The sequence below is a fragment of the Prinia subflava genome, chromosome 25 (assembly GCF_021018805.1).
Source record: "Prinia subflava isolate CZ2003 ecotype Zambia chromosome 25, Cam_Psub_1.2, whole genome shotgun sequence".
Classification (NCBI taxonomy): Eukaryota; Metazoa; Chordata; class Aves; order Passeriformes; family Cisticolidae; genus Prinia; species Prinia subflava.
In genome coordinates, this window is record NC_086271.1 from 817,367 (window position 1) to 833,586 (window position 16,220).

The following is a 16,220-nucleotide window of genomic DNA, read 5'->3' on the forward strand; positions in this document are numbered from 1 at the left end:
TCAGCCCTTAAAGAGAGACTGGGAGGGAGCTGATACATCCCCTGCACCACCGCCAGGCAGTGAGGAAGATGCTGCCGGAGGAAGACAGGCACAAGCTTGCAGCCCACAGCCCTGGCAGACCTCAGTCTGCCGCGTACTTTTGCTCTTCGCACATGTAATCCAAGGACTACCCGTGGGATCCTCCCGTGGGATAAGGCTCCCAAAACCCTGGCAAAGGGACTGGGGCACCGTGATGAGAAAGGCCACCAGAACTGAACAGCTCATACCCCTGTCGCAGTGGAGAGGGCCTTATAACATGGGGTGGCCATGGAGGTGTATTGAATCTTTAACCCAGCAGTACAAGCTTTGGGCGGGTTGTTTTCCCTCCCTCCTTGTGTAAGGGACTCCCACATTGCTCCTCGTCCTCCGCCAGCCTGGCCGGATGCTGGGAGCCCTTGGCCGAGCGCCGGGCGCAGCGGCGGCGGCAGCGGGGAGTGTTTAAGTGCCCCCCGAGGCCCTCCCGCCTGGGCGCAAAGTGGAGAAGCAACTGCGTGTTTACAGTGGGAGGGTGCAAATTGGCCTTCGGGGAGAGCCGCTCCGCTCATTTCCCTGCAGCTCGGGAGCGGGGGGAGACCTCCAGCTGAGGAAAACAACCAGGAAGGCGAGTATCTGCCATTTCCTAGGGGGAAAGGATTCAGAGGAGAACTGTCTGAGTCTATTAACTGATGCTGGTTCCTGTGGAGAGATGGTGGCACACTGGTTTTCTTCAAATAGTCTGTTTCCGTCTCTAATACCACCTTCATGCATTCAGACCCAGACACACAGAACTCCCTTCCTGCTACCCTCTACGCCGTGTCTCTCACAGAGGATTTTATTTTCCTAACGGGAGACACGAAGCAGGGTTTGCAGTAAATGAAAAGAACCGTGTCCATTTGCATGGTTGCATAATCACGTTATACAGGGATCTTTCAGACTCTGGAGAGCAGAGAGAGCAGAGAGAGAGAGAGAGAGAGAGAAAAGTGGGACGTCATGAGCCGGAGCTAAAAGCCAGATCTCTCGATGAGATCAAGGAATAGATGTGAAGTCAGTCAGATGGAGAAATGTCTGGATAGCTGTTGCAAACAGTGAGAGTCGCAGGCTTAGCTCTGAACATAAACAAAGCGAGACCTTTCTGGGGGTTGGGCTAGGTTTTGTATAAACTCAGTTTCCTCTTCCATCATTGAAACCGGATGAGAAGAGCAGCCTGTAGCCAGGATCCTTTGCCTCTCTGCTGAGGGCTTACACAGGGCTCAATTCCCAGGGTGCCCAGGCCAGGACCTTTCACCAACATCATATTCACTGCAGAGTGAAAGAAAAATCGCTCACTTCATGCTGCTGAATGAGAAGCTCTATTTCCAGAATACACATTTGCCTCTTAGTAAATGGTAATTTACCAGCACTGGCAATATTCCCTTTTGGATCCCTGGTGACCCTTGATTAGTCCAAGCCTCAGCCCAGGGTCACCCGAACCGCAGCCCTCTGAGAGAGAAAGCTTCACTCGAAATGTACATGCTATTAAATCAAAAGGACAAATTTTCACAGAAACTAAATATTCTCTGAAACAAGGGAAACTAAAACTGGACAAGTATAGCCTTTCCTTTATAAGGATAAGAAATTAATTTTGAAACCTACCATCACTCGTTTACTAGCCTGTTACCCTAGATTTCCCACCTCCCATTCCTTACTCCATTATTTGTTCCGCTGTCAGTAGCGGGAGGGTAAGAACATCTCCATAAACATTTCATGGTCTACTTTGTAACTCAAGTACTTCTGTGAAATTTTAAAAATCTAGGACATTTAGCCATCCAAACCATTTGAAATGTTTAACCATCTGAAGGATTTCTCAGCTGCTTCCTCGAGTGCGAAGTCAAACACCGCCTATCCTGTGGAAAAGGGAGAGTGGGAGGACATGTTTTTTACATGTTGTACCTCTTCGCCTCCTTTGCACATCTGATTTCTTGCTCATGGAGTAGTTAACAGATACGGTATTTAGAGGAGATGTATCCTCAGCCAGAGAGGACAAGGAAGCAACAGGTGCCCAATCTAAATTAACTGTCTCACCCTTAAGGAGCAAAGCTGTCATCACCAGACCCGAACTTGTTACAAGGAATAAAAGGCTAACCTGAGAGGCATAAGAGAGCCTTCCCTCCCTGAGCAACCTGCAGCATATGGCAGCAGGAACCTGCAGGATTTCCAGTGGCACGGGGCATGACTGCCAGGGGCTGCCTTCCCTTTGATGCCTGGACCTTTTTGCACCATTTGGGAAGTGTGAGGAGGCAATAGGCGAAATGCAAACCAAGCCCACTGTGCTCACATTAAATTTCCCACCATGTGGTGTTTTGTGCGAGTGGGATAACTGTCAGACATTGCCTCTAGAGGACACGTTCCTCAGTGGGCTTGGACTGCTCAGAACATCCTGGATTCCTCCCCCAAGCCAGGCAGCTCCTGGTTACCTGTCTCTGCACTGCTGTGCCACATTCTGCCTGCTGCAAGTGTACCGTGAAAATTGGGGCATTTATCTGTACCTCTGTGCTCCACACAGACACAGTTTAGCTGAGGACATCTCCTTTCACATCCTCACTGCAGCTGTGATCTCCCTAGAGGAGCACCTAAATCTCCCAGGGACCATGAACAGTCCCAAGAGTGGGACTGAAATGTAAGCTGAGAGAAATACAGTGCCACAGAAGGGATACCTGAGATACCTGCAAATGAGCTCGTGGAGGCTCTGGGAGAAGACTAGGAGCTCTGGAAGCTGACTAAAGGGTACATACAGATGCTGTATTTTTTTGACATAAACTGCTAGGCACTGGCAGTAGAAAGGATGGGTCTTACAGATTTTGCAGAAAATAATGTATTGCAAACTAGTTGCTTGAGATGTGGGGGGCCAAGTTATCTGCAACCTAAAAGATGAACAGGACCTTTGCATCAAATTCCCTGCTAGTTTTCTGTCTGGAATGTCAAGAGGAGGAATGAGAGTATTTTTTGAACATTCACCAGTGCAGCTGGAACAGAGGTATGCAAACAGCAAGTGCCTATGGAACAAACAATACAATACAATATAATAACACCTGGGTACACTGGGGCAGCTCTAAAACAGAGTGTTTTCCTCACCAGTGTCCCTGCAAAGTTCCCAAAACTGCCAGGAAGAGTAACAGCCAAAGGGAGATGTGGCGTGGAAACCCTCAGAAAATGAGTATCATTGTCAAGCTTTGATTTCCCCTTTATGCAAAGATTTTTTTTGTCTTTAATCTACTGGCAAAAAATAATCAGTGTGGAGACAGTGAGAATACCCTGTGGAAAAAAAAAAGCTTTTCTAAAGAAGTTTACAAATAAAGGTTCAGGTCTCCTTCAAACTGACATTGTATCAGAAGAATGAAATGGAGCTACTCAGATTTGGTAAGGAAGTGATCCTATTGTTTTCATGTTATTTTGTTTTAATGATGTTGGAAAATGATAACAAATTGGCTCCCTCTGGTTTGGATTTTTCCAGACTGGCACAAGACAGATGCAACAAATGGGGAATGCCAGTAGGACTATAAATGGAAGAGAACTGTAGTTCCTACACTCAGCTATGCCTGTATCTCACATACCAGGAAAAAAAAAAAAAAAAAAAAAAAAAAAAAAGGAGGGAGAGGGAGCTATGCTGACATGGAGTTAGGGCTTGTGTTAGTAAATTTAGGGTAAGATACATCTCACAGCACTGCAAACCCTCAGGGCTTAGCATTTACTGGAAAAAAATTACCATATCTCTGGAAATGCAGTGCTAAGGGCACCCAAAAGAAAGTATTTTTGTCATGCAGTGCCACTGCTGACCAGGAGCATGATTATAGTTAGGTCATTTTGACACTGGAAACCAAGGACACTGTCCTCTCCTGCCAGGCACCACGGTAATTCCCAGTGGCAGTGGGAATCCATTTCTGCATTTTAGATATCTGCATCTTTGGTTTAACCTTGAGCCTGACTTGCAAAATTTCTATTCGCAGCACATCAAACAGTTACTTCCATCCATCCACAACAGTCTTCTAGGAAGTTTACATTTCCATCTTCATCAACATATTTTCCAAAGATGTGCATTTCCTACGAGGTGAGTCCTTCCTTGTCAAAGACCTCATGCTCACTGATTCCAGCCTTTCTCAATATATACTCACATGTGTATTTATTTTACTTAACCTTAAAGCAAAGCAGCTCAGCTTTGTTGTGTAGACGATCCTTGTATTTTCTTGGTTTTGAGAATTTGTATACAGATAAACAACATTCAGGATCTGACATTTCACTTTGATTGCAAGTTGCTGTAATTAAGAACCAAAGCTTTATGAATTTTAATCATCAGCTGTAAGTGGTACATTATCTCTAGTTCACAATGAAAGCAATCAAGTGGACAAGATATTTTTAGAGACATTACTGTGGTAATATTACATTAAGTAGTGGTTAGTACACTATTTTCACACCCAGTGATTTCACACATTAATGCGGCTATAGATCAGCGTTAATGACAAGAGAAAGTTATTTTTCAAGTAGCATGAGAAGGGTGGTTAAAAGAGCTGCTGGGGATTTACACTCCAGCAGCAGGAGGGGCACCTCAGCGGGGCTGCAGCTGAAGATGCTCCAGCAGCAGGGGCTGCTTCCACTTCTGCTGGAGACCGAGGCAGGAGCCCCTGGATGGATACAGCTTAATGACAGGGGCAGCATTTCCTCCCTGCTCCTCGGGAGGGGAGAAAGGATAGGAGGGGAGAGCAAGGTAAAGCACACCGCTGCTGGCACTGAACCTCAGAGCTGGTGAGAGGAATAGCACACCCTATCTTGCCCGAGGCTGCAAGACAACACTTCCCCCTTTCAAAGAGGGCACAGTGAAGAGCAAATCAGAAACACCCTATGGCTTAAAGGTAAAAAAACCAAACCAAACCAAAAAATTAGCTAACAGGGGGTCTGGCACATTTTAAAGTTTCAGTGTATGCTACTCCATGTGGATATGTTGTGTAGAAAACCTGTAAATACAGACAACTCTTCTTTCAAGGCAGCAGAAACTAATGCACAAGGCACAGGGCCCCAAAAGGAGTACATTTAAGTATTATCGTCCTGCTGAAGGATGCCAGTTCATCCAAAAATTATTTGCCTGAAACTAAAACTAATTAGAAACACTGTTCTGGGAAGGAGAAATTCTTCCTTCTTCCTGGAGTCTCAGTTCTGGGATAATAGATGCTCCAGCAGCCTCACCCTAGACCTGCAGGCCATTTTATTTTACTGCAGAGGTCCTATGGGGATGGCAGGGCTGGGATTTGGAGAGCTCAGCAGCCAGCTGTGCCAGGGAGAGAGTACATGACAGAGCTGTCTGTGTGTCACAGTGGCAGACAGCTGCTGCTCACTGCATCTTCGATTCTGTTGGGGATGCCCTCAGAGAAAGCCAGTTCGGCTGCACAGAAGGTGGCTCTCAGGGGCTGATGCCTCTGCAGCCAGAACATGTTGATAGCAGCATCATTTGCAGCTCCAGTCCAAACCACCTGCTTACAGAGGGCAGCTGTTGACAACAGGAACTTTCTGTGGCATCCAGATGCAGTGATACGATGGCCTCTTCTGCTGCTCTCCCCCACACAGCACCAGATGCATTCCAGTAATAGGCCCCCCCTCAAATTCATTGCAGAATTTTTGCGTGTCAGTGTAGAAAGGTTGGACCACTGCTGCTCTGTGATATAGAGGAGTGGTGTGGAAATACCAATCAGAGTTTAGGTACACATTAAAATGGCCCTTTTGCAGTGTTTGCCTTCTTTTGTTACAGGTAACCCAAGCAGCTCTTCACTAAAAACAATCTGAAGTAGAAGCACTTGGTTCTGCACCCCACAGTAGGAGAGGAATCTTGTGCTGGAGCAGTAGATAATGCCCTCTGACCTACTTGTGCACTGAAGAATTATTTCTTTCTCAGGATCCTATAGATGCCTTCAGAAAGCAGCATTAACTGCGCATCAGGGCCTATTGGACAGACTATATCCACAGAGGTGTCACTGCAGTGCACATCAAGACTGTACAACTTGGGGAAAAAGAATGCTGAAATAAGAGACAGAGCACAAAATATTCTACCTGAGAAGCTGAGAGAAATATACACTGTTAATACACCTTGCATACAATCCTGTATGCTGTTTGCTCCCTGCCCAGCTTTCCAGGCTTTGCTGGGTTGTTTCAATGTGGAGAAGACATCGGTTGCAGCAGCAAATCTTTCCTTGACACATAGCCTGTCTTCTGTTCCAGCCCCATTTCCCTACACACTGTAGAAATGCACAGAGAATGTGGTTTCTCTGTACAGAAATTGGAGTCTGCCTCTGGAGCAAGCTCTTGTTCCTCTCTGGGCAATACTCCCAGCTCTTCCCATGGACCTTTCAGGTGGCAGCTCCACAGCTCCCTATCACATATTTTACAAAAAGGTCATTTGAACCAATGGTACCTTGTGTCAAGGCCGTGGCTCCATCAGGATCCTCTCCCACTATGGGAAAGAAATGAAATTGCTTCTTCATTAGTTCAGATGGGGGATGATTTACATATCCATCTATACCTGTAATTAAAAACATAACGGTAGGAAAACACTAACTATGATAATGGAGGATGAAGTGTCTAATGGAGTGAGAGGTTTCTTGATCGTGGATCTGGACTTGTACACATGGAAAGGTGTGCACTTACATCACACAGGGCTTTCTTCACTGCTTCCTTTTGCCTTTCCAGAGTCAGTTATGTGTAAAATGCAAATTTGGCATCAGTTGGCACACACCAATGTGTCTCTGCTAAGTGTGAGAGACACAAAGAACTGAGACTTTTCTCTCATTCCCTTACATCAAAATGCGAATTCCCTTCTTTAGACTTCTGTGCAAACTGGGGCTCAGGTCAGTGCCCCATTTCTGTTGATGCCACACATGGATGCTCAAGAGGAATATGTAAGAGTGTCCCCAAGACACACAAAATCATTGAGATGGGAAGGGACCTCTGAAAATTGCCTGGTTCTGAAGAACCCTGGTCAAAGATCCTTCAATTAGAGCGGCTTGCTTAGGCCTGTAACCAGTCAGATCTTTAATATCTTCATGAGCAGAGACTTGGTAACCTCCTGGACAACGTGTTCCAGTATTCAACCCATCGTCACAGTAAACAAAAAACAAAAAACAAAAAACAAAAAACAAAACAAAACAAAACAAAACAAAAACCAAAAAAAACCAAAACCAAAACAAAACAAAAAAACAAAAAACAAAAAACAAAAAAAAAAAACAAAAAACAAGTGCTATTCAGGTAAAACTTTTTGTGTTTCACCTTGTGCCTGGCACCTCTTTTTGTTTCACTATATACCGCGGAGAAGAGTCTGTCTCTGTCTTCTTTCCATCAGGCATTTGATCACACCCATCTCCAGTCTGGACAGTCCCAGCCCTCTCAGCCCTTCCCCATGTAAGAAGTAAATCTTCAGCTCCAAGCCTGTCACTTTTTTCCTGTCCTCTGCTGGAACTGTTCCAGTAGCCCACGTATGGTTTGTACTGAGGAGCTCAGGGCTGGGCATCACTCCAGACGTGCCTCACCAGTGCTGAGCAGAGGGGAAGGGCTACCTCCCTTGACCTGCTGGTGATGTTTTTCCAGGATGTTGGTTTTCTTTGCCACAAGGGCACATACTGCTGGCTTGTGTTCAGCTTGGTGTTCACCAGGACCCATGGGTCCTTCTTGGCAAAGCTGCTTTCCAGCCTCTAAGTCCCTGGCCTGTTCTGGTGGCTTGGGGTTATTCCTGCCCAGAGACAGAGATTGGCATTTCACTTTGTAGAACTTCATGAGATTCCCACTGGCCCATTTTTCCAAGTTGTTTAGGTCCCTTTAAACTGCAGCAGAACCATTTGGGATAATCTGCTTTCTACAGAGTGTCATCCTGATACCGAACAGTTGAAGGCTGGCTTAAATCTGGAAGGTGCAAGGCATCTCTATCTTGAAAAATTCAAGCCCTCCTGTTGGCCATTTAAATGTCTGAGCACCCTTAGAAGCATGTCTGAGAAGGACTTAACTACGTGCAGATCACTGTGCCACCAGCACGAGCTCACTGTGCAACCCAAAAGTCAAAAGCACCAAACCATGAAAGCTTTTTTCAAAGTAATAAAACCTTCAAGGAATTTCCAAGTGTTCTATAGAGGTAATGCCTGTTCCAAAGGGTTAAATCCACGGTTTTGTGGGTTGTTGTTGGTTTTTTTCCCTCCTCTTCAACAATCTGCTGAGACTGTTTCTGTAACACTCCAGCTTTTAGCCCAGGAAGTGTCTTGTCCGGCTAGGTGTCTAGCAGGTACCATAAATACTTAAAGAATTTCCTTGAGCAGATCATCTCCCTTTAAATGTCTTTGGATTTTATGACTAGAGCACAGATCCTCTATAATCTATGAATAAATTCTGCTCTTAGGCATTCTGTGCATGCCCAGCCTTTGGAGACTTTTCTTAGCAAGTAAAAGATTTGAAACTTGGAATGTTTCACAATATGCAGAAGTTATTGTTCTTGACTGTCAGTTGGAGGAGAGGAAAATTTCATATCCAGGGAAGTTGCTGCTCCTTCTCCATCAAACAGGAAAGATGTATCAAGCAAGATTCTCTCTCAGACCTTGTATTATTCAGTGTTTTCATTAATGACAAGAATGAAGAAACAGAGGCTGAGCTTATTAAACTTTTAGATGCCACCTTGTTGGGAGAGGCCGCAAATATGCTGGAAAACAGACTTACTATTCAAAACATCTTTGATTATCTGAGAAAGTCTGGGAAGAAAAAAAAGGATGGAATTCAAAAAAGACATGTAAAATTCTATGGTTGCTTAGGAAAAATCAGCTTTCCAAATGTAGTAGACAGGGGTAGGACTGGCTACACTGGAGTCACAGTGTCAGCACTGGAAGGCAGGACTTGAGCTCACAAGGAGAGCAAGCCCAAAATGAATCCAAAACTACAAGTCTGAGCAGGCTCCATCACTGCATGTCTTTTAGAAAAGGGCAAAGAATGGCAGACAGAGGTACCCATGCTATTGGATAGAGGAATGGACTAGAAGATGTCCCAGTGCACCCTTCAGTCCTATTTTCTGACTTTTCAGTGGTATCATATTTGATAAGAAGAAAAGGTTCACTGCTTGTTTCAGGCTGGTAGGTCTCTGAACTTGTATTCCTTTTAAAACAGAGCCAGTTCTCTGATGATAGGAGGTGACAAGAAAACCAACTTCTGCTTTTGGAAGTCTCATCCAGAAGCTCTGCTCTCTGATCAGCAAAAGTCTTTCTCCAGTTTTCTACCTCAAGGCAGTCAAAAGCAGCTTTTCCCTTGGCCTTACAGCCTATGTCATTTAAAGAGTGTAGGGGGATGCAGAATGCAGTGGAAGAATAAGTGTAAAAGAGAAGTTCAGCTCTGCTAACTGTTCAATTCAGTGAAACTGCCATAGGGATTGAGTTAGCCTACACACTTTCTTTATGGCAAATTGTTCTCAGAAACCAGGTTGGTCTCTTTCTTCAGCTCATATAGACATGAGTGCTGAAGAGTCCAACAGGTTTAAAGACCAAAAACTGTGCTAGACCCAAAAGAAACCTACTATAAAAATGACTTGGTGTTTTTTTTTTTTAAACCACGTTATTTTAAATCCCGGAGTTTTGGTTTGAATTTGCTTCTCCCTGACTTTAATATAAGCTTTAGCTGAACCAGATAGAACATTCAAAATGTCCAGCTCAGAGGGCTACCACTGTGAAGGTAAAGCCTAATTCTGGGAAGACATGATCTAGTAATGCTTTGGAGACCCTCTATCCTATTAAATATGGAGTAAGAAATTGTCCATGTTACTGCCACTTGAGACTCAGCTCTTATAAAGTTTGAGGAAACTAAACTAATCACCATTAGAAAACAAGGGTCAGTAAGTGATAATTAAGTAGCTTGGGGATCTATTAAAAAACTTTAGAAATCAATGTTTACACTGTGTAGTTACAAATTAGCTGCAATGGGCATTGTTAAGGAACCATTTTTATATGACAAACACTGAATGTGTGCACATTTAGAAGAGTTCTCCCGTGATTAGAAATCACAGCACAACTCATTTTATCCCATCCCTAAATTAGAAACTTAATGCCTCAGTTTATTAGCAGAAGGAAATTCTATTACATTCAAGCAATGCTAGGACAGAGAAAAGCAAGAATTTTGTGCAGCTCTGCAAAAAAAGTTGTAACAAAGATGCTCACAATTACAGTTCCATGCTCCAACGATTTAACAACTTCAGTGACTTAATGTCTGTGGAGTCACAAACATCCAGGAATTCTCCAGCAATGATGGTCTTCAGGAGGTACAGATTCCCAAAGCTTCCCTAGGGACACAGGTTCAACTACACCCAGCTAATAGACACCACAAGTACACAGAAGGTGTCTGTTCCCCTGAGAAATGTCCTGCTGCCACAGATGTCCCGTGTTCTAACCCATGTCCTCTGGAGAACCCATCCCATGGTCAGCAAAAAGCCCACTAAAAAGCTGCTTACTTTTCCAGCCTACAGCCACTCTAAGCCGACACCACCAGCATGGAAGGCAGCAATTTACACTCTCCCACTGGCCTGTGCAGTTTGGGAAATGTGAATCAATTCCTCCACAGCATGCACTGCCTACAACAGCCCCCTTCACATGACCACAAGGCCCCCACAGAAGCACACCCCATCTTCAGTTGTTGAGTCTCCCTGTTACTGTACACCTCTATCACTTGTGAAACACTGCCAGTCTCAGGCTACAAAATCACACCATGTTTTTGTTCCACTTTTCTTATTTGCTTATCTCAACAAACCCACCCTCACTACCACATCAGTTTCTGCTAGCACAGATGTGACAATCCACTGCAACTGAGTAGTGCCAGGAGTGCAACAGATTGACACTGCCCCCTTGCTGGCAGAGTTTTGGCATCGCTTTCCACTGCTCTGCTAAGTTTAGGCACCAGGGATTAGCTGGGATACACATAAGGTTGCACTGACCCGCAGCCCATTGACAAACATCTTGTTATGAATATGCAATCCTCTATTAAGAGATACCAGTGACCTGCTCCCTTACAAAGCTGTAGTGTCTGCCCTCAGAGGCTACCCTGCAATATGAAAATGGCTGCTCAGGATTCCCACATCAAGCTGATGCCAGCCTGCTTCCCTAACTTCCTTCCAGAGGGTGAGTGTTTTCCACCAGCACACACTCCTCCATTTCACATCACTTGTATTTCTGACTATTGAGGGAGGCAGAGATGTCTCACGCTGCCTTCAGGCTCTAAATGGCTTTCTGTGTCTTTATTTTCCTGCAACACTTCAAGGATCAGTTTTCTTCATGCCTCAGAGAAGTGGTATCTAAATCGTTTCAAACTGAAACAGGGACAGAATAAGCTGTGCAAATCATTTTCTAGTAGAACCTTAATTACATCCTGCAGTGTCTCGTCCTCAGCAAACCACCAGCAATAAAATTCTGCATTTCGTTTTAAAACCGACAAGGCTGGGTTTTTCTGTTTTGTTTCCCCCAACTGACATATCCATAATCTAGCCTGGGACTTTGTTCCACAGAATTCTTGTCAAAGGCTCTAGAGAGTGTGCCTGCAACTACTAAATCTTTCTCAGGTTCGCATTCAATTTGCAAGTTATACAACTGTAGCTAAAGAAAGAGACGTTCTGTTTGCAGGAAGGTGTTTGCCAGATCCCCACTGGCAATGGCAAAAAGTGATTTATGATCAGTTTTAGTTAACATGGCCTCTCAAACAGATTTTTAAAAGTCTTTACAGCCATGGCCTAATGCCAAGGCTTTTTCTATAGGAATGTGCTCAATTTCAGCTTGTGGTGATGTCCTGTGACTCAAATGCAAAAGCAAAGGGTACAAATATTGAATACATCCTCTTGATGAGACAAAGGGCTTTTTACTTTCCAAACATCCCCCCCATGTTCCACCACTACAAATTTGCCTTTTCCAGTTTTTGCTTTGTGCAGGGGTATTGGTGCCTTCAGTCCCTCAGTTCACAACACGCTCACAAATTACATTTCCATGCTTTGATAATTTAACAGCTCCAGTGACTCAATGTCTGTGGAGTCACAAACATCTAAGAATTCTCCAGTGATGGTGGCCTTCAGGAAAAAGAGTAGCTGCAGCAATGACACTGGTAGTGACAAGTGCTGTGTCCTCAGGAGGAACCAGAACTCAGTTCATCCTTCTGTGCAGGAGTCCTAGGTTTTCTTAACTCCTCCAAGAAAGTTGGATTTATCTGTACTGTTTTTAAGGGGTACAAATAAAAAGCCTTAGATATATTCCTGGCCCAATGTCTATAAGTGTATTTACATTCTCAATTCCCACTAAATAGGTGTCCTTCTTCCTCTTTGGGGCTGCTACGCTCTGCTGCCAATATGAAAAAAATTTTATGACACTGTCATCGCTGTCATGAGCACAGGAATCCTCAGGCATGTACAAATCCCCCAAGGGATGAAACCACTGCAGTTCTTGCATCTTCTCCCAAGCACCAGATGTAGTTGGTTTGTGATGCTCACACAGCATGCACAACTACTTAAACTTTGACCTTGGGCTTGAGCTACAGATGCCTGTCCCACTGTTTCTTGGAAGCTCCATTGTTCCCTTTGCCTTGACAAATCCTCAGGCTGGGCTGAGGGCTGGGTTACTGCCTTCTTCACTGGCACACTCTGATGGGGTTTCATCAAAACCAAACTCTGGGGTCTCCAGCATTGTTTTGCCCAGTCCAACCCTGAGGTTGTGCAGAGCCTGCAGAGTCTTAGTCTGAGCCTTCATTCATGACCCCAACCCTTACTGAGTGTCCTATTCTGGCGCTACACTTCTCTGCAGTGCTCCAGTTGATGTAACACTTTTATAATTCCCCTCCTTTGCATAAAATAATTGAATATTCAATACCAAACATCCCCAAGCCATGTACTGCAGCTGTGGCCAGCCCTGAATCCTGACAGCCACAGTCCGACTCCTCCACAGGGCTGTATGTTCTGAGACACAGCTCAGAGCCAAGGGGAAAAGAAGCTCCACAAGGATCTCACCAACAGGAAACAATCCTGACTCTCCAGAAGCTGTGTGGCTTCTTATGAGAAAGACTGGACCCGTCCCCAGAAGCCTTGGTAATGTCAATCACAGGTTTTGAAGCTCAGCAGCCTGTACAGCTTCCTTCTTCCCTCTGCTGAAATGGCCATTCTCCATAGGAGATATTCCCCATTATTTGAGGAATTCAGGAAGCCTAGGACTTCATTTTGGCCCCAAAGGATGAATTAAAGGAGAACAGCCCCCACTGCCATCCCTGCTCAAGCAGACAGCAGCAAAGAAAAGCCAGACCACAGCTCTGAGAGAAACTCAGCATGTAGGAAGAATGTTTTCTTCAACTCAATCCTATAAGCAGCTTGGAGAACCAAACCCATTCCTGAGCACCCTTCTTCTAACCTACGTTGAGTATGTAAAGCAAGGACACCAGATTTACAGCCAAGTAATTTTCCACTCCGGGCACATGGAACGGGATGAAAGTAAATTTGTGGGTGTTTATGCTTGATTTGGCAGAGAAAAAAAAAAATGAGGGAGGGGCTGTGTTTGAGGGAGGGTATCAAAGATCAGAGCCAGATGCTCCTGCACGGAGCTCTGGATTTACAGGAAATTAAGAAGGTAGAGAAGGTGAGGCAAAGGCTGTGTTTGAAGTGAGAGTCAAGGGGTTCTGAGGCTTACAACCATCCAAGGTGCTTGGGGGGAACTACAGCACATGCCAAAACCACACCACAGTGGCCTGGGGTGCTTTCATTATACAAAGCCTGGGAGAGCAGAGGCTGTAAATGTAGCTTCAAAAGGAGCTTCATCTTAAAGTCTTAGCTCTCAGGGCCTATTAAACATTTATGCTGACTGCCACTCCTACTATTTGCTTCAGAGAAAGTACCCGAAATAACCTTTGCTACACGGTGAACTACTACAGCTCTACTGGCTGTGTAGGAGACTAGCAGAGAGCTGTGAGAAACAAACAGAAACGGTGTTGGAAGAGCCCGCTGATGTCTCTATTCAGTCAGCCAGGAAAAAGGGAGGAAAATCTGGTCTGGAACCTGAGAGCAGACAGAAAACTTCACTAGAACTAATGGGTGGATTAGCGATGTAGAGGTGGCTAAGACTGAGTGAGGCCAGTGGAGGCAAACAGAAATATTTAAGAGTACTGACAATTTTTTGTTTTTACCTTACTAAGGTTCACACTTCTGGGGGAGTCTTCAGACCAGCCTCTAGTTGGATCAGTGACTACTGCAGCTCTAAGAAGGACTGTAGAGAAAAAGAAAGAAAGCAGATGTCTATGCAGAAATCAAAAGGAAGACAGAGGATCTTGAGGAGAAGATGAAAAGAAGGGATTAATTTTCCTAATTTGCTTTAAAAATGTGTGGCTGTGCAACAAGAGTTTAGGATGAGGCAGCCAGAAGTACTCAAGGTTTTCACTGTAAGAAGTTGTTGCTATTAATAGCAGATAATACACAAAGATTCACTTATTCCCTCTTAGGGATAACCCCAGTAGAGGGCCATGCTGGCAGTAGGACCTTCCAAGCAGGTGTTCAGGAAGTCCCTCAAAGTGACTCATTTCAATGGGTGCACACATAATCCTGCAGACTTTGCCTGTAGGAGCTGCTGCCCTGTGGTCACACAGCCAGGGGTTGATCCCAATATTCCCTTGTGCCCTTGCACAGAGTGAGCAGACTCGGTGCCTGGATTTTATCAGCTCTTGCAAATTCAGTAGAACTACTGGTCTCTGGAATGTAGAAGTCCTTGGGAAGCCTTCACACTCCTTGTCAGTACATGCTTTTCCTCTTTGGTGTGTTTTCTGGTAATCATTTCTCCACCCAAATCTACAAATATGTACAGGACCAATTCAATTTCACACAAAAGAGGCCTTTAGTGGAGTTGGAGGCTGTTGTGGAAAATCAGAGTTGACTCTATAGAAACTTGGTGTAAATGTGGCTCCTTCCTATTAATGAGCAACCACAGCTCCTCTTCATGAAATCCAAAGCCACCAAGCTAAGAAAAACGAGTGTTTAGTGCTCACATTTGAATATACAGACCCTATTAAGATGGGACAGATCTTCCCACATTCAGTCTCAGGAAGAAACTTTGATTGACAGGTCTGGATTCACGTTTGGATGGTATCTGCTTATCCCAGCCCCTCTGACCCACATTCATTTTGGGTGCTTATCAGCATGGCTATTGCATCTAGCACCCAGCTGATAAGCCTGTCTCCTGAAGGATGGCCAAATATGACTGAGCTAACCCAAACTCAAACACCAAACACAAAGTGGAGGGTAGCTTTGAATACTGCATTCTTACAAACCATTTTGCAAAGTGGAAGTCCTACACATTATGTTGATGGTCCTTAACCACGGGTTCTCAGTTCTCTTCTTTCATAGAGCCATAGAATAGCTTGAGTTGGAAGGGATCTTTAAAGATTGTCTAATCCTTGAAGGACATCAACCTCCTCCTCCCAAAGGAGGGCCACCAAGATGGCTGTGGGGATGGAGGAGCTCTCCTACAAGGAAAGGCTGAGAAAATTGTGTTTGTTCAGCCTGGAAAAACAAAAACCAGCTTAGGGGTGACCTAATTGCAGCCCTCCAGTACCTGAAGATTGAGAGAGACTTTTTTCAAGAGCAGGTAGTGACAGGACAAGGAGGAATGGATTAAAACCAAAGGAGCATGGGTTTAGATTAGATATTAGGTAAATAATCCTTTACTGTCAGGGTGGTGAGGCACTGGAATAGGTTGTCTAAAGTTGTGGATGCCTCATATGTGGAAGTGTTCAAGGCTAGCTTGGATGGAGCTATGAGCAACCTGCTCTAGTGAAAAACGTCCCAGACCATGGCAGGGGGGCTGGAACTAAATAATGTTTAAAGTCCCTTTCAACCCAAACCATTCGATGATTCTATGATTCCTTGCAGTCCACAGCCCTGAAGCTGCAAAGACATTTATACAGATCAGTCTGAATCTTTACACTATAACTACGAGATTTGTGACTTTACCCTGGATGTCCAAATTGACTCAGGTCTCGGCAACAGCGCTTGGTCGGGCCAGGAGGAAGAGCCTCGTACAGGCTGGACCAGCTGCTTGATGAATCCAGGAGTCCAGGGAAGCAAGAACGCCCAAAGGCAGCGAGGGCCAGCGAGGGCACCCAGACCTGTGTGAGGCCGGCGGCACGCCTGAGGGCGGAGCGAGGCGGATACCTGGGGA

The 16,220-nt window shown here is 44.9% G+C and overlaps 1 long non-coding RNA gene across 1 annotated transcript in view; it reads right to left on the bottom strand.

Moving 5' to 3' along the window:
• LOC134562014 (uncharacterized) overlaps positions 1–16,152 on the bottom strand; it is a 30,673-nt gene extending 14,521 nt beyond the window's left edge. Inside the window, exons 1-2 of the long non-coding RNA XR_010083042.1 lie at positions 16,013–16,152; positions 14,197–14,276 (exon numbers count right to left, since the gene is read on the bottom strand). This is a non-coding gene — a long non-coding RNA (uncharacterized LOC134562014). The remainder of the gene's footprint in view (positions 1–14,196; positions 14,277–16,012) is intronic.
• Positions 16,153–16,220: the final 68 nt, after the last annotated feature.